At 41.7% G+C, this 22,916-nt stretch overlaps 1 long non-coding RNA gene across 1 annotated transcript; it reads right to left on the minus strand.

Annotated features, from left to right (window-relative positions):
* Window positions 1-11,874: 11,874 nt before the first annotated feature.
* On the minus strand, window positions 11,875-20,205 carry LOC141810332 (uncharacterized). Its single transcript, XR_012600080.1, has 3 exons — window positions 20,134-20,205; window positions 19,618-19,739; window positions 11,875-11,966 (listed from the first exon to the last, which is right to left on the minus strand). It is a non-coding gene; the product is annotated as an uncharacterized LOC141810332 (long non-coding RNA).
* Window positions 20,206-22,916: the final 2,711 nt, after the last annotated feature.

The following is a 22,916-nucleotide window of genomic DNA, read 5'->3' on the forward strand; positions in this document are numbered from 1 at the left end:
CACAGGGCACTGATCACTAATAAACACAAAGAAGTATACAGGATAAAGCAATTAGCAATTCAAAGAAAACAAAGAAAGTCAAGGCATGACAACTAACTATGTACAATGATTTCTGCTGGATATAATTCCTGAACACTTGCTTAGAATTCATTTTTGAGGTGTGTGACTGAAACCTCTACACTCTCTTGAAACTGCTTGAAGTGTGCTGCTTAAACATGGATATTCTGCTGCAGTATAGCTTATTTATGAACTGAGCTCTGAACTGTAATTTACAGAATTTATACATGCATAGAAACCTAAGAAAGTGCAGCCAAAGAGCAGGATGAGTCACTTGAGTCATTTAAACATTTCCTGGAAAAAGAAAAAAATAGAATCACTTTTGAAGAATAAAAGCTTCAGATATGCTGGGTTGTTTCTGGGGGGCAATTTGCCTTGAGCAATGAGAAACTTACAGCACAGTAAAAAAAAATACACATTCAGGCAACCCCTACAATAAGAGTTACCATTATCAGGCTTACGGATTTTTATCACACCTGTTATAAAAACAATGTGGGTTGGGCTCCTCATGTACGGATGGAAGTTAGTGATGTGTTTATGAGCGCGTGTGTTTAAAGGATCTAATTTCAGTTCATAATATGGATTTCTCTGCAGTTTTTCAGTGGACGATGCACCAGAGGATGCTGTAAGATGCACGCAGAGAGTTGTGTATACATTAGAAAAGCTCTTGAGGGTTCAACACAAGAACTGCAGCACACTTACAGAGAGAAAATTTAGCTTTACATAAAAATCTGAAAGTGAAATCACATGCTGGGGACATAGTGAAAAACAGAAGGGGTTCAATCTTCCTCTGTCATAACTTCAGTTACGTCGTCAATTTTCATTAAAAGACTCATGTCATTCCCTCTCTCTCTGTCTGTGCTTAAAATAGCCCTACAGTGAAATGAAAAAGCGTCTCTTCCAGAGCTCTGGCTGGTGCTGTCAAGCTGCTCCGTAATCCAGTTCACCACTGTCACTACAATGTGTCGGCACACTCACCAGCAGTGGAGTAACCGAGCCTCCCTCCTGTAAACCCCCCTCTGCTAACATAATCTGTGACACAGGCTGTGCAGTATGACTGAGAATATCTCAGATAATAAAAAAATAAAATTCAGGATGTTTGGAGTGAACACAGCCTGCAGGACAGCGAGAACAGAATGTGATGAAAACATAAAATGACTGCTTCAGATCCCTGAAATGACAAAGGGAATGAAATCGTACTTCATTTAATGTGATGCACAAAATGTACCAGTGGAGATATAACAGGAATATTGAGTCGCAAATACTCAAAGAGGATTAAAAAAGCTCTGGAGGTTCAGTCTCCAGATGTCTGTCCCTCTCTAAAGCCCTCACATATCAGAGCAAATAAAGAACCAGAAAATGAAGCCAGGAATAATTTGTTGGCGACAGGAAGCGATGACACACAAACTCATTTTAGGAGCTCTGAAGAATCAGCTGAATAGAAATATTTCTGCTCTGGTAGAGGATGTGTGTGTCTGACCTTCTCATAGTAAGCGTTCAGTTTGAGTGAAGCCTCCTCGAAGCCGGAAGTGATTTTTCAAATTTTACCTTCATGAATTATTCATGAGCTGGCGGCTGCATTGGCCGGCTCCTGTGCCATGGCCTATTTACAGAGCCACTCGTGAATCCATTAGCTGTGAACGCTGGAGTGCCAAGGCTCATCTATAAGCAGCTCTACAGACACATGAATCCATTCAGAACCTTTAAGACAATAACAGCAGCTGGCCTTCCTTTTACCTAGGCATGGCTCACAAACTGTTAAAATCTCATTACACTATGAAACAAAGATGAGCCATCATGAAGGCTGAAAAATGTAGGAAATTAGAAAAATGACTACATTTACTGACTTTTATGCCAGACTTGCACTAAGTTTGTTGGTGCTCATGCAAAGTCCAGCTCTGACTTGACCAGCGCCGTATCCAGGTGTAGTGACATACTATTTCACAAGGGATGAGAGTGGTAGCAGGGAGGACAAACCATCACACAACAGACATTTTTTTTCAGACAATCTCAACCAAAGGGTAAAAAATAGATGACAGCTGAGAAAACAAGTAATCAGAACATCCAGCTGCTCTGAAAACTCAGACCTGCCGTGTGTACATTTCAGCTCTAAGTATACAACACAGTTACATAAGTAGGCTAACCTGTCCTTAACCTGTCAGTATTCAGACCGTGAGCTATCACACTGAAAAGTGCTGTGCACTATGTGATACATCACAATGTCAATAGTGTTTAAAAGGCACACTGTCAACATACACATTTAACGTTTTTATCAAAAACAATGAACAGAGCAACACCTGTCCTGCGTGAAGCCCAAACCTTTACAGCTCCTTCTGCTGGCTGTCTGCAGTGGAGATCATAAAGTACAGTGGCCTGTTGGTGTCAGACTATTTGAAAAAGCCTGAAGACAACAGAAGTACAGCAACAACAGAGGTTAACAGAGGTAACCAAAAAACTTTTATCCCAACATCTGGGTCTTTTTTCTTCAGCTATGATGCTAATGTTATGGCATGACTGATTCTTAAAGCATAAATATAAGAAGACACATTATCTGTAAATCTTGAAATATAAGTACCACAAAGGATATTACAAGGTGAGACCCCGACGACGCTTTATTTATTAGAGCTAAAGTTAAAAAGGAAAAGTTTTATTTACTTTCACAACTTTTCTGTCTTCGTCAGGATAACAGTCTGTTAGAACAGAGTTTAAGTTAAACTCTTAAAACTTCAGAGGTTCTTCTGTTGTGTTGTAGCTTTTCCATTCATGTTTTTGCTTTTGCATTTTAACACAAGGGCCCTCAACCTATAGCTCTGGTGCTTCATGTGGCTCTTTGACTCCTTCAGAGGGGCTCTTTGTAGCTTTAAAAAAATATTACTGAAGTAAAGAATTTTTAATTCTCTTACAGAGGGTATTGATGATTAAAGACATTGAGACTAAATAAAATCATGTGTTAACAATTTGTTGAACTAAATAATCATCACATCTGTCACTAAAGTCTAGCACTGCTCTACTTCACCTTCTACAACATCAACAGCCCACCGACTTTCCATGCACCTGTGGCTAACCTCAAGTTTTACAGCCATGGGAAGATAACTAAATCTACAAAAAGAAAAAATCTAGAAGAAAATACAGATTAAAAAAAGAGAAAGAAAAGAAAAACGGGGGAAATCATTAAAATTCCTCTTTTTTTAAGATTTTGCTAATTTTTGAAGTTTGTGCCCAATTTTGTCAATTTCTTTAAAAATACAGATTTGGGGAATTTGTGTCTGTTTGTTGGAAAAGGGAGCTTGACCTCCTGCACAGACCTGGAGTGGGTCTGCCCTCAGATGCATGATGTCACCAGTCATCCTCAGCTATAATGGATGTCAACTTGTTTCCTGTCAACTTGTTGACTGTAACTTCAGTTTCTGACCCTTCTCATTGCTGAACTAAAATTCTGACCTAATCTGAAGTGCAGCATCACAGGGTCAGTGTGAGAGTGATTGTCCACAGAGAGACAGATAGACAGACAGACAGAGAGAAGGCAGGGCCTCTGAGGAGAAGAGGGACAACTGGCTTCTAATCCTCAGGTTCAATGAAAAACGCCACATCGGCTGGTTTAATCACAGAGAGCGCGGGGTCATTATCAGAGGCTGTTTTCACGCCTGTGTTCACTGGTTCTGGCCGTCAGAGCGCTCTCATGATACATCCAGAGTGTCTGCTGAACAATGCAAACCTGCAGGCTGCTGCATGGCTTTTAAAGTGAACACAACACGTGGTGGACGATGAAAATACAGACAGGTAGAGGTGCAGATGTAAGCCCAGTGTCAGAGTTGAGGCCTGTCTCACATCTCCTGAAAGACTGTTCCAGATTTTAGAGGAATAAAACTGGAATGCAGCCTCACCATGTTTAGTCCTGACTCTGGGCACCTGCAGGAGACCCTCCCTGAGGTTCTCAGAGACCAAGTTGGTTCATATGGTTCTGGCAGGGTCTAGCAGTTAGCAGTTAGGGTTGGGGTTGTGGTTAGTGGTTAGGGTAAGGTTAGATTTGGGGTTAGGGGTTAGGGTTAGGGTTAAGGGTAAAAAGTTAGGGTTAGGGTTAGAGGCTTAGGTTAGGGTTAGTGGTTACGGTTAGGTTAGATTTGGGGTTAGGGGTTAGGGTTAGGGTTAGGGTTAAGGGTAAAAAGGTAGGGTTAGGGTTAGAGGCTTAGGTTAGGGTTAGTGGTTAGGGTTAAGGGTAAAAAGTTAGGGTTAGGGTTAGAGGCTTAGGTTAGGGTTAGTGGTTAGGGTTTGGGTTAGGGTTAGGCATTTAAGTTAGGGTTAGTGGTCAGGGTTAGGGGTTAGGGTTAGGGTTAAGGGTTTAGGTTAGGGTTAGGGTTAGTGGTCAGGGTTAGGGGTTAGGGTTAGGGTTAAGGGTTTAGGATAGGGTTAGGGTAAGTGGTCAGGGTTAGGGGTTTAGGTTAGGGTTAGTGGTTAGGGTTGGGGGTTAGGGTTAGGGGTTTAGGTTAGGGTTAAGGGTTAAGGGTTTAGGTTAGGGTTAGGGTTAGTGGTTAGGTTAGGGTTAGGGTTGGGGGTTTAGGTTTAGGTTAGGGTTAGTGGTCAGGGTTGGGGGTTTAGGTTAGGGTTAGTGGTTAGGGTTAGGGTTAAAAGTTAAGGTTAGGGTTAGTGGTTAGGGTTAGGGTTAAGGGTTAAGGTTAGGGTTAGTCCGAGATGTACTTTGGTGCTTAACCATGAAGAAACTTGTAAACAAGCAGAGCTGTTTTAAAGTTAGGGTTAGGGTTAAGGGTTTAGGTTAGGGTTAGTCCAAGATGTACTTTGGTGCTTAACCATGAAGAGACTTGTAAACAAGCAGAGCTGTTTGAAAGTCTAGTCTCTGAGCCACAAGAAGCCAGTGCAGAAACCTGAGAACTGGACTTATATGGTTATATTTCCTGGTTCTGGTCAGGACCTAAGCAGCAGTGTTCTGGATGTACTGCAGCTGTCTTACAGCCCGTTAGAGTGTGCAGTGAGCAGGCTGTTACAGTAATCTAACCTGCTGGAGACAAACGCATCAATCAGTCTCTCTAAGTCAGGTTTAGACACTATTCCCATAATCCTGGCAAGGGTTTTAAGATGGTAAAAAGCTGCTGATGTTCTTGATTTGTTGTGGCTTTTAAAACTCATTTGTGAGTCCAATATCACCCCTAGATTTCTAACCTGGTTACTCACATTTAGAGAGAGAGTCTGAAGATGACTGATAACCATTTCTCTTTGTTTCTTTGGGCCACAGACAATGGTTTTAGTAGAATATAATATCACCTAACCAGGGGCGGATTAATGCACAGGTTTACCTAGGCTGCAGCTTAGGGGCCCCACATGTGCTCTCTGACTGGTTAGACTAGTTTTGGAAATTTACATATGCTACCTATCCAATCGACGATTTGTTTACTTGTGTTGGTGGTGTCACCATAGTTGCCAAGTCTGCTTATTATCAGTGACTTTGAGTTTGTTTTTCTGTAAAGTTGCTTGCAAATCTTGTCAGTTGCGGTCAGTAGGTTTTTTGGCTTGATTTTTTTTTAAGTGTGGTTGCTGTAAATTTGAATCATTTAAAGTTTTTACATTGACTGTTTATTGTCAACTTGCTGTTATTTATGCATAATGTGCATGTATTTTCTTTTAATCAAAATTAAAAAAATAATAGTCAATGCTTTTAGGTTGACTGTGTTTACTGCCAATCTACTGGGTACAAAAATAAATATTTATACTCTAATCAAGAGGTCTTTACACAATGTGGCAAGTCACCTGTTGGGTTTCTTTTGGGCTTGTTTCCTTAGATCTGGTTGTTTATTTGCATCCTGAGGTCTGGCAACACTGCCTGGAGTGTTTGCCTGTGGGACAGCATGATCTATAAGGGGGGCAACAAAAAGAGGAGCCTAGGAACCTATGAAAACCTTAATCCTCCGCTGAATATAATGCAAACACAACAGAAATCATGTGTTTTCACTCTGAGAAGATTACTGAGAAATTCTGAGGTTTCATGGTCCTTCTGTACACGCACATTGCTTGTTTATCAAAAGAGAGCCACAATGACATCAGAAAAAAAGAAGTAGCCAAGTTTATTTCTGGATCCCACATCCTCCTCTAAATACTGATTTAAAGACGTGCACACATCACCCACTTCCTTCAAAAGCTCTTTCTCCAAAGATGTCAGCGATGTCTCTCTCTGGTAGAGATTCAGCTTCTTTCTTGCCAGCTCCAGGAGCTTTCCACAGACGTGGGCAGCTGTGATCTCTGCTCCCTCACAGACAGTATTGACCTTTCATTTAATCAGTTCCTCCGCGGTGATTACAGCAACCTGAAACCCTCGGCCTACCCAAATTTCCTGATGGTTGACAACATCTGCTGTTAAAAAAAGAAATTACTCATTTCAATCAAATTAATCTCTCGTTTCTTTAATCCAGACATTGGGGGAGCAGTGTGTCGCCGGTGTGCTCTGTATGAGAAGCATCTGGAGCTTCAGTAATGAAAAGCTTTCCCAGTCCAAAAGCTCTCGGCAGCGTCCTCGTTTAACCTTTCCTCCCACATGGACTTCCTCTATCCCACTGAGTCATCCTGCCATCGATTGTTAGCTAACAGCGCTCCACTGACGGTGCCAGAGATTTATACATTTTACATCACATTTGTTTATCCGTCTTTAACATAAGACGCTTTTCTGTCTTCTTCTGATTTATTTAAATCTCCTTTAAGGACAAACTCTCAGTCTCTGATAAACAATGTTACTGCTGCATTTGTTGAGAACATTTCCCATGACATAAAACTACAAAAAATATTTGTTTCTCATTGGATGTGCATTAAACCATGATGTGTGACTTGTGCAAAACCTGCTCTTAAAGTTGCTATGAGGAGGATCTGTTTTAATTGAACTCCCTCGCCACCTTGTGGCCTGGAGTATCCACACACTGTTGTAAATTACTGTTGTTTTGGAATAAAATGGAGATCGAATCAAAACAAATTTTATTTGTTCAAGACAACTTTTTACTGGATACAATGCGCTGAGGTAAGATATTTATCAATAAAATTTACGTGGTGCTACGGTTTGAAACGTTACATTAAGCAGACATTTTTGCAGCCCGCTATATGTTAGCATCTGTAGGCTAACGTGACAAGTAAACACTGTCAGTTTGTAAGTAGTTTAGTAGCCGTTTATATTTAGCGTAGCTGGCAGTCTGGTGCCCAAAGACAAGTCCGTAATGTGTAACGTTAGTAAATCCTGGTTAGCTATGTCCTGCCAGTCATCTACCAAGCAGAGCTAACGTAACCTCACTCTTCATTTTATTGATAGACTCTCAAGTTTGAACAGACCACTGCAGAATAACTGCTGACTGTGGGTTGGAATGAACATTATCACAAACAGTTTAGCTCCTGTGTTATAAATTGATACAGCCTGAGCTAAAGGCTAATTAGCCTTTAGCTTGGGCTGTATCACTCTTCAGTTTAGCTTTCTTTTTCTCTTCTGTCCTTTTTCTGTCTGACAGTTAGGCTCCTGTGTCCACCATCACTACAAAATTAATCACAGGAAGTGTTTTTAGCAGAGAAAAATAAAGATCTCTGTGTTTTATCTCTTGTCATCACTTAACTGCGTCAGACGGCGTGGTGTTGTGATAGAGACCTAGACATGCTGTGAATCAATCCGGTTCTGGTCGACCCAAACTGGAAGCTAAGAAGTAGAAATAAAAAAAAAAAAACTGTAACCAGCAGTATTGGCGCTGATAATCTCATTTTAAAGTGTGAATTACGATCAGGCATATATCTTGAAGGGAGACGTTTTCAAGATTACTTCAAACTTCTCACAGCCCCTTAAAGCAAAAAGGCACAGAACCAAACCCTCCCTACCTTAGTCAGACAGGCCAAAGGGCATGTATGGCTCCCTGTATATTTCAGAACTCATTTTTAACATTATTCATTGTATTGCATAATTTTTGTGGGTTTATAAAGATGCATCATTTCTGCCTTTAGAGGCATGTTTCCTGATCAGATTGTCTGCCCTTGTTGGTCACGATCCATTCAGTCTCAGTGTAAAGTTTCTGAGGTTGCTCCTAAAGGCTGCACCAGCTGCCATAAAAAGACAAGTGACACATCAGTGCATGTGTCAGCGTTTGGTTTCTTTGTCTCTTACATTTATGGACGGTTTTAGGAAGGCTTTTACCTCACACTTGTACACATCTTACATCTAAAGCTTTTCCATCCTTTGTGCAAAATGTATCATCACAAAGAAAAAATTAGACTCATTACACATTCCAAAAGTTTTAGAAATGATAATCAGAGGAAGTTTAAGAAGCAGAAAACTAGCAAAACTAAGCGCCGGCAGAGCCTTGTGTACAGCAAATTTCTCTAATAAAAAAAAAAAAAAAACAGTTCTGAACACGTCAGTGATTTAGGATCCAGACAGGGGCAGGGGTTTGTTGTCAAACAGCTCAGACAGCAGCAGAGCTGAGAATAACACCATTTCCTGCTTGCACAGGTTGTCGACTCGGTCACATAAACAGAGGTGGAAACGATAACAACACGACTCAATCAGAACCTGTGAAGTGTGAATAAACATGCATCAGAAAGTGTGTCTCTAAATGAACGTTGTCTTTTATCAGGAAATGGGCCAAAACATCGTTTATGACATCATGGTGCCCTCTTGGGAGTGAAAACATGCAGTTAAGTACTGTCTTGTGAGCAAAATTGCAAGAGCACTAAAGTGCCCTGAAAAGCATGTGGAACTCGGTGCCCTCTTAAGTGACAAGAGCCCACTGCATTCACCTTTTTCTCCTTTTTGCCTCTGTTCTTTAAAAAGCGTTCTACATTGGCCTTTGGTTTTACTGCTCACCACATTTTTTGATGAGTTTGATGGAACCAGATCTGACTGCTTCAGAAAACTTGCAGCTGCAGCACGGAGTGATCTACTGAGGCACCTGTCAGTCCAGCAGACACACTGCAGAACATTTCTTAAAGTGGGGTTATACAAGGTTTGTGTCATTAGTCAGCAGAGTCTCAGCTGCAGGTGGCAGATAACATGAGGTATGTTTATTGTTCAAAAGTGATTGATGTTTCTTCACTGACTTAGCGTTTTTAGTGGATGTTGTGTTTAGCTACCTACATTAAAACACGACTCTGTTCCTGTTTGTAAATACATAAAGTTCACAGATTCAAGTTCCCATCAGTGACTATGAGTCTTTGCTCACTTACACAATCTCTTTAGCTGTAACAGATGAGATAATGCCTGTTATTCAGTGTTTATGTGTTTGTGAATGTGTGGTTGAATCCTGTTTACCGTTATGTGAACATTATCTACTTCTGCCTTCTTTCTTTTACTTTTAGCCTACGATCGAAGGTTAGATCAACATTTCTAAGTAATTCCGACCTCTAAAATGATCCATGTGTCCCTCTGTGTCACACATGACCACATGAGATCAACAGAGGTGTTTGATAAGAAGCTGTGGAGCAGAGGTGTCAAAAGTAGTCACATTTACCACTCAAGTAGAAGAATAGATAGCAGGGTTTAAAAAGACTTGTAGAAGTTGGAGTATCAACTTGAGCTTTTTACTTAAGTTAAAGGTGTAAAAGTACTTGTTTCAAATATGAATAAATCTGACAAATGATGTAGAAAGCTAATTTATTTATTTAATTAATATATCTACTTTTATTTTTCAATGTTTTTATGTATATATAATGGTTAGTTGTCTTCTGCCTTTGATGATATACTCTGTTTCAACGATACATAAATCATAGAAATACATGTTTTGAATGTAAACCCAATGTAAGGATGTATATGGAAAGCCGCTGCCAAGTATGTACAATGAATTTGGAATTGTATTATTTATCCATTATTATGATATTATGATCCTATGAGTATCAATTGAGGGCTGCACGGTGGCGCAACGGGTAGCGCTGCAGCCTCACATCAAGGTCACCGGTTCAATTCCCAGCTTGGCTAGTGGGCCTTTCTGTGTGGAGTTTGCGTGTTCTCCCCATGCATGCGTGGGTTCTCTCCGCGTACTCCGGCTTCCTCCCACAGTCCACAAACATGCTCACCAGATTAACTGAACACTCTAAATTGTCCCTAGGTGTGAGTGTGTGCGTAAATGGTTATCTGTCTATGTCAGCCCTGTGATTGGCTGTCGACCAGTCCAGGGTGTACCCCGCCTCTCGACCAATGACAGCTGGGATAGGCTCCAGCCACCCGCGACCCTAAACAGGATAAGTGGATGGATAGATGGAGTATCAATTGTTTATGTATGTATCATATTCTGTCTGGGTGGTGGGCACAAAAAAAAGGAAGGGAAAAATGTGTCAGTATTGTCTGAAACATTAAGATATATATCATTGTGTTAATGACACCAACAGACACAATAAAGTATTAAAAAAGTACTTGTTTCAAAACTAAAAGTATAGAAGTAAAAGTGTAAGGGGTACAAATGCCAACAAGGACAAAAGCTTAGGCCGCGCCACAGGGGCCTAAAGTGCGCTCTAAAAGCCATAGTGACCATAGAGCTAGTTCTAGCATTAACTTCACTGTGCCTTGTTGTTCTGGTTCTTGCTCATACTCAGCCAGTTTTACATGTATACCTGTCATCCAACCACAGTCCAATTTACTCTATCCGGATTGCAAAATTTATCTGGATATGTTGTATTTTTTGTGCCCGTTTTTATTTTTGTGTTTGTGTTTTTTTTTTTTTGTTTCTTTGTTTGTTTTGATGACAGACTGGAATAAAAACAAGCCGAAATGAAACAGGAGTAACACGGCTATTTTAAAAGTGCAGGGAGTAGAAAGTACGGATATTTATCTAAAAATGTAAAGAGTAGAAGTAGAAAGTCCGCTAGAAAATAATTACTCCAGAAAAGTATTAATACAGCAAATTTCTACTTAAGTAAGGTAACAAAGTGTTTTTACTTTGTTACTTGACTCCTCTGCTGTGGAGCCAGTAGATTGTTAGCCACAAAGACAGACAGAAAGACAGAAAGACAGACAGATGGAGGGACAGACAGGCTGGCAACCAGAGGAGGCAGCGCCTCAAAATCTCTGAGTCATCGCCAGCTTCCTTTGATTACCCTCCTCCTCCCACCTCCCTTTCCTTTCTTCACCAGCAGCATCACCTCCTCTCCTCCTCCTCCTCCCCCTCTGTTGTTTTAGCTGTCAGTCCCTCTGACAGCGCATGCAAATAAAGTTACGAGTCATGCAGCTCTTTGCACACCGAGGTTAAACCTTTCCAAAATCACATCAGAACAAATGACCCAGATCATTCAAAAGGTTCATTATCTTGAAGAGAGGTGTTCATGTCTGTGTCTGTTCCACGGGGGAGCTCTCAGTGGGCGTCTCCGGTGGCAGTGGAAGAGCAAAAGGCTAAACGCTTTGAACTGAATCAGGATATTAGAGGAAGAATTATGAAGCTTATTTTGTATTAGTGACGAGGCATGACTGTGCAGGTGAGACAAAAAAAAACCCAACCATGATCACAAAAGATCTGTCAACACCTCAAACACTAAAGAAATCAGTTTTCACCGGAGATGTGAAAGTGAGTCTTCTATTTTTAGCTGCACTAATGCAGACTGAGACAGCAGCAAGAAATAGAGACAAGAGAGGCTGTTTGTCTGACAGATATCCACTCTCAGTGTGATGTGACGACATGTTTATACCAAATCTTAGAGTAGCAAAAGCAAAAACATGATGACTTTAAGAAACATGCAAGAAACATCTAGCCAACAAATTTTTTTTTGTTCCCTGAGAAACTTGAAAGAAGGCATGACTTCAGTTGAAAGAACCAGCATTTGTTAGAATTAACATTGAGATTTCAAAATCACTGAAACACTCACTGCGTGTTTCGAGGCAGAGCAGTGTGAGGTCAAGTCAGTCCTCAAACTTCTTTGGAGAGGATCATCGTGGGTCCAAACTGAGTGTCCCAAGTCTGGAAAAACAACAGTTAGAATAAAGAACAAAATATCCCAGTGTTCAACTATCACTGATATATTTTCACACAGAGGAGATAAATGAGAAAAGTGGTGGAAGTGAGTAGATCACCTGGAAGGTGTAGAGACAGAAAGGAAAGTCAGTAGGAGCTTTGTAGAATGAAAACAAATCTTGATTTGAAACTGTTGGATGGAAAAATTATCCTGAGTTATTAAGTATTTTACTGACTTTTGAGTTTTTATAAGTTTTTAGTCTCAATGGGAAACTAATTGAATGTTCAACGCAAAAACTGAAATCTTAACAAGAGTTTTTGTCATGTCTACAGGGTTTGTGAAGTCTCTAGTTTTGTTTTCAATCATCCTGGTATCTCGTCTTGTGCTTCCTGTTTTATTTTGTTACTTACCTTGTGTGTTGTTTCAGGTCACCTCCTCCTGTCTGTCTCCCAAGTCTGTGATTACCTCATGTGTTTCACCTGTGCCTGTTGTCTCCCTTTCCCTGGTGTATTTAGTCCTCCCCTGTTCCTTCCCTTCCTTGTCAGTTTGTTTCTCCGTCAACGTGTTCACTACTCCTGCGCCTTGAATAAGCCCTAACAGTTTCCAACCCAGTTTTTGAACCTAGACCTTGTTTTGCCTGCCATTTTTAGATACTTCTGCCTGGTTATTGATCTTTGTGTTTGGACCCGTGAACTGATCAAAGACTGACTCAATTCCACTTTGAGAGTCTTGCATGTGAGTCCATTGCCTGGTACAGTGTCACAGTTTTCTGTCTTATTGGAAGTAAAAAATGTCCTATTATACTCAATATGAGCCAAATTATTCAACTGATCAGTCAAGAAAAATGTCTTGTTTCAAGTTAATAAAAGACAAAAATAAGGTCTGAATTGCTTGTAACCAGTAAAAAAAAATCGGCCGATGGACCAAGAAAAATTAGCTTGGAACTAGAATAATGTCTTAATACAAGAAACTTTTCTCTTCTTCCAGTGGCTAATTTTTTAATTGATACAATCAATCCAGACCTGTTTTTTGTCTTTAAATAACTTGAAATAAGACATTTTTCTGGACTGGTCAGGTGAATGTGGCTCAAATTGAGTCTAAAAAGACATTTTCTACTGAAAATATGATAAAATCACTTGTTAAGATTTCAGCTTTTTTTGAAGAGTGGGGTGCTAGTCTGCATAGCACTTTAGGCAAAGGTGCCTCATTTTGTGTGTAGGCTGTTGCCCTCCTCAGTGTGTCATTGGTTCAACTTTAGTTACAGACCTTTGCTTCCTGTCTCCCCAAATCTCTCTTTAGCTGTCTGATACAAAAAAAGCAAAAAAAAAAAAAAAGCAAAAATATTTTTAAAAAATTGCATTTCACTGTGAATCACAAAAAGCCAAGCTGACATATCATACAGAATTAAGACAACACCAACGTTTTCCCAGTTTGAGCTACTGCCTGCCAGTTAAGCATGCAGGTGCAGCCCCATCACAAAAGCTGGCAGAGCACTGTCAAATGCGATGGTATTAACCCCAGATCACCGGACTCCAGGGAGTGATCAACATAAGGTCAGAATAGCTGCACAGTTCTCCCAACAAAATTTACAACAATAGTGTTACTTGACACAAATTCAGTTTGTTGATATAAAAATGGTGATACATAAAGACATTCAGCTTATTTAGAAGTTTAATCATCACACGTTTTTTGAAGGATGAAAGCAGATATAATATTTCTTTCTGTTGTTTTTTAATGCTATCATCACTGTGACCACGCTCTGACAATCATCGAACAATCAACCCAAACCTTCCTGCGTGCTTTATTTTGGAAATGCTTTGTTCCAACTTGGTGTTAGACTGATGAAACGCTAATTGGGTCCTCGGCTATCTCTCACAGGAAACAGACAACAGACACCCACGTAAAATCTGTAATCAGTGTGTGTTTACTGCGCCGAGGAAACAAAGGAAAGACAGTCGGACGAGACAACTACAGGACAACGAAATAGAAGAGAAGTGCTGCAAGATGAATCCATTTGATCTCTGGCTGTTCACAAGAAAAACAAACAAAGAGACTCAAAGACATGAAGATCTCCTGACAATACTCTGTCTAATCTAGCATCAACAAAAGGTCAAAGGTCATCAAAGCAGATAAACAATGCCCTGTCTGTGGGTGTTAAGGCCTTCCTTGCTTACAGTCTGAGGCCTTTGTTAGAAATGCTGCAGGGGTGAAACTGTATCTGAGCACATTGTGCTGTGTTGATGATCTCGCCTTTTGTTTTTATGGCAATGCACAGCTAAGTGAGGGAAACCTGAGACAGGGTTGGGGAGTCTATTAAGGATACAGAGAGGGACAGTGTATGCAAAGAATCAGTCTTGCAATGTTTCTGGATTAGGAGGAGAAGTGCAGTGATGTAGTTCTTGTGCATGCAGACCCCCAAACATTGATCATCTCTTCCTAGATCAATAACGGGATTACACGTTTCTGAAAATACAAAGAGTTCTCAGCCATGCAAGCACTTGATAATGATTTTATGATTTTATAATAATTGTTCATTATTCCTTTCAGTTCTGACTGTAAAACACTTGATTTTGGTTGACCCAAACCACATAGCAATGTTCAACTGCATGCACCAGGCACATCCTTATCACACGTCACATCAAATCAATCCATAGAAACAAATAATCTGCATCTCATGTTTGAGCAACATTTGAATTTACGGTAGTCTGTCACTGAGGAAATCCTCATGGTCATACAACGTAGCTGGAAAAGAAAGGCTGTCCTTTGTCGATATATAATCGTCATCTTTCATTGCTTATCTGGGTCTAGTGCCATCAGGGAAGACTAACGGCCCCTGTACCCGGCCACTTCCACAAGCTCCTCTGAGGGGATACCAAGGCGTTCCCAGGCCAGTCAAGGGATATAATCTTTTCACCATGTCCTGGGTCTACTCCAGGGTCTCCTCCCAGCTGGACATACCTGGAACCCCTCCCCAGGGAGGCATCCAGGTGGCATCCTCACCAGATGCCTGAACCACCTCATCTGGCTCCTGGATGTCTGACCCTGAACCCTGTCTCGAGGGCTGAGCCCAGACATCCTGCATGGAAACTCATTTCAGCCGCTTGTATCTGCAATCTTGTAAATTCGGTCACTATCCACAGCTCGTGGCCATAGTTGAGGGACAGAATGCAAAATAACTGGTAACTTGAGAGCCTTGCCTTCTGGCTCAACTCTCTCTTCACCACAACGGACCTGCTCCTCTCTACACCCAAATCTCCAGAACATATGGCAGCAAATCAGCCGTTACGACCACAAAGTCGATCATCGATCTGTGACCTAAGGTGTCCTAGTGCCAGGGGCACTTATGAACACCCTTGTTTGAACATGGTGTTAATTATAGACAAACTGTGACTAGCACAGAAGTCCAACAACTGGGCACTGCTCTGGTTCAGATCAGGCAAGCGTTTCCTCCCAATCACGCTCCTCCAAGCCACCCTGTCATTGCCCTCTTTAGTGTTGAAGTTCCCTAGCAGGACAATGGAGTCCACAGTTGGGGCGTTTTCCAGCACCCATCCGAAGGACTCCAAAAAGAGTGAGTACTTTGAACTGCTGTTCGGTGCGTAATCACAAACAACAGTTAATACCCGTTCTCCAACCCGAAGGTGCAAAGAAGCAACCCTTTTGTCCACTGGAGAGAACAGCAACACACTGCACACCTGCTCTCCGCCTCTCACCCAGAGCAACCCCGGAACAGAAGAGAGTCCAACTCCTCTCAAGAAGGTTGATTCCAGAGCCCCAGCTGTGCGTTGAGGTGAGCCTGACTATATCTAGCTGGGATCTCTCTACCTCCTATACCAGCTCAGGTTCCTTCCCACCAGAGCATTCATGTTTGTCCCAAAAGCAAATTTCTGTAACCAAGTATCAGGTTGCCAAGGCCTTCGCCGTCCACTCCACAATGCACTGGACCCCTTCCTGTAGGTGGTGGGTCCGCAGGAGGATAGACCCATGTCACCCATTCAGGCTTGGCCCAACTGGGCCCCTTAGGTAACGGCCCGGCCATCAGGCGCTCACCTGCGGATCCCAACCTGAGGTCTGGCTTTAGGGCAAGGCTCCAGTATCCCTCTGGCCAGGGTGAACTGGTTCCTGTTATTACTCATCATATGAGGTATTTGATCACACTTGGTCTGGCCCCTCACCTTGGACCAGTTTGCCTTGGGAGACCCTACCAGGGGTGATTGCCCCTGACAACATAGCTCCCAGGATCACTGAGGGACTCAAACCCCTTCACCTTGATAAGGTGGCAGCCATGGAGGAGTTGGCACGTCATTTCCCAACAACCGATGCTGTTTAGCTTTAAACTCAAATCAAGTGAGCAGCTGATTTGGTTGTTGCAGCACAGAAGCTCCTGTGGTGCTATACATTTTCAGAGAGACAGACAGCTGATGGGTTATCTCTGCTCTTGTTGCTAAAAACTGTCCCATTCACATGATAACTAACGATGCCTCCAAACAGATGCTCTTTATGCAATGCATATGCAGATCCATATTGTGCAAAGAGGCGTTCAGGGGCTGTATTACCAGGTGTAAGAATACATTTTTCAGGCTTTTTCTACAAAATGTGCACAGGATTGTGACTAAAATTTCCTTCTTTACATACAAATATGCACCACAGTGTGAGGAAAACCCAGGAAGGAATACCCTGAGCCGCAGCAAATCTGCATTCAAGGTGTGTATGAGAGTATGTGCAGTGCTCAGAGAGAGGGGGAAGACGGAGAGGCAGGCAGCTGGATTCATAGGGGTTCCCCAAAGCAATTCCTCTTTCTAAAAATAGCTGCAGCTCTGCCAACCTGGACAAGGGGAGAAAAACCCATCATCATCATGGAGAGTGAAGGAGAGGGGAGGACGTGTGAGGCAATCACTCACATCATTTTCATTTCATGCTCCAAAAGTTAAAAGAACATCAACCCTACAGAGAATGTTAGTGATGTGAATTCTGCTCTTGCATTCTTGCATGGTACATTTTTTCTCTTTTACATGTCACGATCTTCTTATCTCTGACCCAGATGTTAGTGAGGAGGAGAGGAGGCAGGGAGGGAGTGTAAAGAGCCGGCTTTATGGGCAGCAGTGCCCTGCGAGTCAGCCAGGTCGCTCGATAAGAGTGCTCATGTCTGTGTTTTGGAGGGCATGGAGTGAAAGAGGGGAAAAAAAGAAATTCATAATAAAAAGACGACTAAATGCTCCACTAATCCGTCTGTGAATGAGAGCGGCTCGCTGCAGCAGTTCTTTTATGCTCTGTCGATTCCACAGGGGGATAAACACAACGCTGAGCCAGCACCCACTGCAACCTCACCAACCCTGCTGCACTGCAAGCACTGCACATTACCTCATGTTGTGTCTGTTAACCCCTTTAAGCCTGCTGGCAGATCCAGTAGCCACAGGGGGCAGAGGGGTTTCAGATGATGTAACACACCCCCTGTTGGCCAAACTGGAGGACATCGGCTCTTCATCTACAGCTGGATAACATTTCAAAACTAGAAAAGCACTCAGAGAGCGCAGACCTCCTGCAAGCATATTGTGATTGTCACCAACACTTTAGTCCTACTTTAATGTTATACTCCCTTTCAGCAGACTGTCTGCTACAATTTGGTGTTAGTTGCAGGTTTGTATGATAATTTGCTACCTTACAGTGATCTTAGTATCCAGAATATTGCCATGATCTAGATCGTACACGTGTCAGAAATCATTGTGATCTTGTCTTGATTTGTTTTGCAAAGCAATCGGACCATTTATTGTGGAGTTATATACACATATGGTGAAAACGGCCCTATCTCACAATAATATAGAATCCTTTAAAAAAAAGTCCTGGATCCAGACGGTGATCCAGATCACCTCCAAATTTAATCACTTCTTCCTTATCCCATTTTGAATTTTCAGACACCGAGATGCTGAAATTTTTAGACAAATTTCATGCACAGCATTCAAAGATAATGCAGTGAATGTGCAGTTCCCCATCAGTACAACATTAAAGGAACTTGAAAGCAGCACTGAAAAGATTCTGTGATGCATGAGAGAAACTTGATAAAAAGTAAAACAACAGCCGTGGAGAAAGTGGAGCTGCTGTTGCTCTAGGGATCAAACTGCTCCTCAGCCTGGAGGTGCAGGTGTCCTTTATCCTCCCCAAATGGAGGGGAGCTCAAAGAGATGATGGCATGGGTAAGTGGGGTGCTTCCAGATGCTGGGAGCCTTCCTGTGGATGTGTGAGTTGTAAATGTCCTCCTGCACAGAGAGCTCAGTCAAAGTGATCCTCTGCAGAGCCCACTTGTGCAGCTGAGGCATCACATAGACATGCACACAAGGCTTCTTGCAGATCAAGATAGAGCAAGTTGATAGGAAGGAGATATTCTAATTAAAGAGAGATGCTCTAACCAGCTGCGATTTTACCACTAACATTTTAACCACAGTGTTAACAGGCAGAGGGTCGCTCTGACTCTTTGTATAGATTTATTTGATAAATTTGCAAATTAATAACTGTTGTTCCAGGTTTTGACCAATCAGAATTAAGTGTTTTGGGGTGCTGGTTTGGCTCTTCCTCGCCACCTTGTGGCCCGGAGTCTCATGCACACTGTGGCAAATCACTTTTAGCAAGGCATGTGTTTGTTTTGGAATTTAATGGAGATCAGATAAGAAAGAAATTTCATTTTTATTTCAAGAAAAAATTTTATTGGGTACAACATGCTGAGGTAAGGTATTTATCAGCACAGTTACGTTAGCTTTCTTCTGCTCTTCTGTCCTTTTTCTGTCCAACAGTTAGACTCCTGTGTCCACCATCACTACAAAATTAGTCACAGAAATCGTTTTCAGCAGAGAAAAACACAAATATTTCTTCTCATTACTATACTTCAAGCTGGTGTGTTGTCATAGAGACTTCAACGTGCCGTAAATCAATCCGGTCCTGCTTGACCTGATCGGGAAGGTAGGATGTAGCAATTTCAATTAAACTGTAAACTGTAATATTGGCGCTTATAATCTCATTTTAGTGTGGATTACAATCAGGCATATATCTAGAAGGGAAACTTTTTTAAGATCACTTAGAAACTCACAACAAAGAGCATTTTAGTCTGTCCATACACTGTGTTGTAGTGCCTTATTAAAAGCTGTTGTAGCACAAGTCATAAATGATCTGATGTATGGATTCAATGTGTCAGAGCTTCGGTTGGTTGTGTGAGAGGTTACAGAGGTAAATGTCTTATCATCTCCAAAAAGGCATAAAAGCTCAAATTTAAACAGCAAAATGAAGTCTTCCACACAGCTGGCTGAAGGAAACTGTATTTACAGGTAACATAATACACCAACTTCATCTCTGAACAACCTTCTACATAATTCAAGAGCCTTGCACTTATGCACGTGGTGCTTTAGGACTCGTCATGTGAAGCGCTGAATGCAAATATATTTTTTGACACAACCTTGTTGTTATGCAACAGCTCACACACCTCTTACAGAAACCACAGAACGGTGATGTCAATATTAATGTGCCTCTGCTGTTTCATAGATTAAAGGTGTTCGAGTGATTAAAGCCTTTGTCATAAAAATTAACTTCTCCCTCTTAATTTGAAACTCAAGTCCTGTTTCTGCTCAAACGGATCAGTCTGAGTCTATGCATGCAGCATGTTGAACTGACCTCCTTATACAGCTGAACATGGTGCTGAGTATCCACGGATGTAAAACCCTACTGAGTGAGGAGTCACGCCTGGAAACATCAGTCCAATGCCCGTCGCCAAGACGATGCCAAGGGGGCGGAGTCTGAGAAAAGGATGATGACATAACAGAGATGAGGCCAGGTTACATAATCATAAACAAACACGAGGAGTTTCCCGGATCATCCCCTGTGGTGCACTGCTCTCCTTTACTACGTGCTCTTCACCTCCCCCGACTCACTGACACACACACACACACACACACACACACACACACACACACACACACACACAATTCTTTTCAAATTTAAATAACCCTTTTGATTTAAGTCTCAATTTCTCCTTCCTTAACTTTTGCCACCTTGATGTCTCCTCCATCCTACATCCCCCTGCCATCTCTTCTTCTACACCCTTTAACTCTTTCCTTGTTTTTATTATTTTTTGTCCCAGAATCCTGATTCCTTGTCTCCTCTGCTCTTTGAATCCTTCACCTCCCGTACCTGTGTCCTCACTCATTTCCTCTCCTCTCTTTTCTTCTCCAGCCTGGAAGAAAAGCAGCCAGCCATCAGGATGATGTATCCTAGCAACAGTGACATCCCGCCCATTCAGCATCAGGATGAACCAAATTTAATTTTTGGATGCAAGGGAGCAGGGTGGGGGTGGGACTGGAGGAAGGGGAATTGAGAACAGGGGTGAGGTGGGGGGGTAAAGCCCAGAGGCTGAAACAAGACTTTGTCTATTGTGTTGAATAGTTAGTGACTACAAAGAAATCTGGGGAAAAAAATGTTGTGCGGTTTAGATTTTCTTCTGCTTCAAATATTCTAGCTGGTGGGGAATGTCCAGGGGAGATGACCGCTTTGGGATCATCCCCCTCCTCCCCCACCTCTACAGGGATTCAGAGGTGTAGCCCAGGTAACAACCTCTGACCACCATTAATGAAGCCGATGAAGAAGTGCTAAAAGCTGCTGTGCATGGAGTGTCCACTTGAAGCTCGCTCGGGAAAGAAAACAAAAACACACATTCAAAAAATCTGTACAACCTGCATTTCTTTACTGTAGAAAACATTTCTTGTTCTATTTACATGTAAGACTTCGCAACACTTACTTTACAGCAGTGGTTCTCAAACTTTTTTAGACCTTGGACCCCTTTCAGCTGAGCCTCTTGTTATCATAACAATGGTTAGCTTAACCCTTACAATCCTCATCCCTTTTACTCACCGTGGACTAATTTTCACTGCAATATGAACTTCTACACTTCTATGAGGTCAGGCGAACCAGGGCTAAAGCCAGAAGTAACTCAACAATGTCTCAGCAACATAACATAACCAGTATGCAAGAAACTATTCAACAAAGACAGGTGGACATTGAAATGTTCTGAATATTTACTCTAAAACAATGAAAACTGTGAATAACTGTGTCAAAAAACACTTTAGTTTAGTCTTGGATCAAAGAATAGTGAAGTATTTTCATTTTTACAAGCTCTGAATACACAAACCTTTGCTCATTGGTGCAGAGTAGCCCCAAGCTGAAATGTCACCAGGAAGATGGAAGGCAATTTTCAAAGAATTCTTTAGACTTAAATACAGGAGGTATATCGATCATTCCGGGCTTTTTGAAAGCAGTAAAGAGTGTATAATTATTTGTTTTTCACAGAATTGAGCTAGAGTAAACGGTTGTTGTTGTTTTTTTTTGCATATTTTCAAAGAGAATATGTGAATAAACGCCATGTTGATAGCAGTCTCACAAAAACCATTGTTCTTTCCCGCCGGTTTTTGGCATGTTACTGACCTCGCGTGTGATACATTCAGGGACCATCGGAAAGTTGACTATCTGACGATAGCGCCGCTTTTTACAGCTTTTGAATAGCGGTAAAAATAGCTGGCCAGTGTGACCGCGCCCCAGGACGAATGCCAAATGCCAAATGACAGTTTGCAAATGCCAGTCATTTGAAGATAAGTGCGTTTTTGAACCCGCCAGCGGGTTTGGAATTCTAACGGTTAATATTGATACTTTGTTACAATATTATATGTAGTATTTTGGAATGATATAATTAGGCTATATTTATACTTTGCAAGTAATTCATTTTGTAAACTTTGAGAAGATGTTACCTCCGAGGCAGTGGTGGCCCAATTGTAGAAAAACACTTAAGTGACCTCTTTCACACCAGCTAAAACACGTGTGAAAGTGCCCTCCTGGTTGGCAAAACACACTTAACTGCCCGCTTGTGTGGTTGAAATATTAGCGTGTATATAGCGTATGTTTCTGCCGTTTTGGGGAGGCAAATACTAACGCTGATTATGTGCCTGTTTTTCCTCTTTTCGCCCCTGCCATGGCACCAAGGTGTTTTTGTTTAGAGGTTTTATTTCTGTCGTTAGTTATTAGTTGTTAGTGACAGACATGTCATAACCAGAAAACTGATCTCATGGCACGAAACTAAATTGGGCGTATCAGAAAACATAGCTGGTTTTACTGGTGCAAGAGATCCCAGTTTATTGATATGCTTTTCTAATGATATAGCACACGTTTACAATTGTTTTTAAATTATTCCCCAGATGCCCTAGCTATGGGTCACGGACCCCTGGGGGTCCTGGGACCCCACTTTGAAAACCACTGCTTTACAGCACAATTAGATTTCTTTAAAGTACAGATCTACGTCATCAATTTGTTGTTTTCGTTTACTCTGAAATAAAAGTGATGAAAAACAAAGGTGAACATGTTTATGGTTCCTGGCCACTGATACTTTTTCCCCTTTCATCAATAGAAAATGGTTTTGTATATAAATCTGTCATAATAGGAGGTTAAAAGTTAAAGAAGTGTTTTTTTATTTTATCCTAGAGCTAGTCAAAAAGTCTTGACTCATCCTTATTTCCCTCTTTGCTTGATCCCTCATAGTCTCTTCCCCTCCTGTCCCCTCTTCTGGTTTCCTCACCGTAAGGTCTCTTCCCATGTTACCACCTCTGCAGCAGACGAGTTGATGCAAAGCAGCGCAGCAAAGTCTCGAAGGGACAGAGTGAGGATTGATATCAGATGTTTGGTTGTTATTTGAGAGGGACAGGAAGAACTGCTTTGCTCTGCCAACCTTTGTCAAAGTCCTTGGCTAAGGAAACAACCCTGGGGGACGCCCTGCTAATGGATCCAGACAGCTGTCTATACACACAAGAGCTGATCAGGCTCACTTAAAGATCACAGAAAAATTACTGTCAAGTTAAGAGTTAAGTGTGATCATTAGAGAAAAATCTGAGGCTGAGTGAACCTTAAAGCCTCTAAGATTTGAAGGTGTAGTC

The sequence above is a fragment of the Halichoeres trimaculatus genome, unplaced genomic scaffold (genome assembly GCF_033239565.1).
Source record: "Halichoeres trimaculatus isolate MK-OKI-2021-1 unplaced genomic scaffold, fHalTri1.1 fHalTri1_scaffold_21, whole genome shotgun sequence".
NCBI lineage: Eukaryota > Metazoa > Chordata > Actinopteri > Labriformes > Labridae > Halichoeres > Halichoeres trimaculatus.